Source organism: Oenanthe melanoleuca, chromosome 2 (genome assembly GCF_029582105.1).
Source record: "Oenanthe melanoleuca isolate GR-GAL-2019-014 chromosome 2, OMel1.0, whole genome shotgun sequence".
In the NCBI taxonomy this organism is placed as follows: domain Eukaryota; kingdom Metazoa; phylum Chordata; class Aves; order Passeriformes; family Muscicapidae; genus Oenanthe; species Oenanthe melanoleuca.
In genome coordinates this window covers 45,423,777-45,425,068 of record NC_079335.1, presented here as the reverse complement: position 1 = coordinate 45,425,068, position 1,292 = coordinate 45,423,777, and positions in this window count along the sequence as shown.

The following is a 1,292-nucleotide window of genomic DNA, read 5'->3' as shown; positions in this document are numbered from 1 at the left end:
TTTTTTTATTTTCTTTTTTTTTTTTTTTTTATTTTCTTTTTTTTTTTTTTTTCTTCCCCCCCCGCCCCCAGCCGTATTGTCCTAGAGATGCTGGATGCGGTTTTGTTTGTAAAGCGAGTAACCTGCCAAGTCTCACTCATTACGGATTAACTTTAAAGGCAGTTTTGTTTTGTTTTCAAGAAGGGGAAGTCTCTTTGAGTCTGGTGCTGAAGGATTTTTCCAATATGATTTAAAAATGAACATTTTTACAACTCACCCACCTTTTGTTTTAGAATGTTAAGCCGCATAAATTACCACGGGTTGGCAACCCCAAAAATAACTTTTTTTTAAAAAAAGCTTTTTGTGAGAGGTAAGAAAGCATGCTACCCTCGGTAACTAAATAATATATTACCAGGAGAATTGTTTCTAAAATTGATTGCACTGTTTTCCAGACAGAGTTTTGTTTACTAAGACTCCCCTCCTCCCAACAAGAACCATCTCTGCGATTCACTCTGCGGAGCAAGGGTATTTATTTATTTACTAATTGATTGGAGAGAATATACATGACATACAGTACATCAGAAGCTATGAACAGAGGACCTTAAAAACTGCTGGGACCTACATTTTGCTGTATAGAGGTTTAATATAAATTAAGTGGGATGATTAACTGTGTCAGTATCTAAAGCGCGATGAGAAGAAAGCATCGCTCTGCGCTTGGAAATCAAGGCAATCTCAGCTCACACAGAAAGGGAGAGAGACAAGCACATGGAGACATTAACACACAGCATCATTAACCCAGCCAAGTCCTTTCACTGAGTTAACTCACATCCACCCTGAAATCCGATATTTAAAAGTAGCAGTCTGATGCAAAAGCCCCTGATTTAAATTTTTTTTTCTGATGTCCTTATTTTTATTAACTGAGCTTCAACAGTTTCAAAGTTACAGGTGGTATTTACTAGGGTTTACATTCGTGCTGTCAGTCAAACAAGTGTCACTATATATCACCGCGTCTTAAGAAAACATACTTTGTGATTGAAGAATGAAGTTGTGTTTGGACATGTATTTTACAAGTAACAAAATCCATTTAATTGACATAAAAAAACACGGCTGCTGCTAGTAACTTTTGGGTAGAGTCCTGCTCGCAGTCGTAAAAATAACTCCAAAGAGAACAAAGCGCTTCAGTCCGGAGGAATGGCTGTTTAGGTAGCCGTGTGGGTGCCATGCTTTCACATAATGATTGTGTTTATACATGACAGGAAGCATCTGTAATCCACAGCTGCGGGTGCTCCAGCCCAAAGTCCTGATAAAATCTA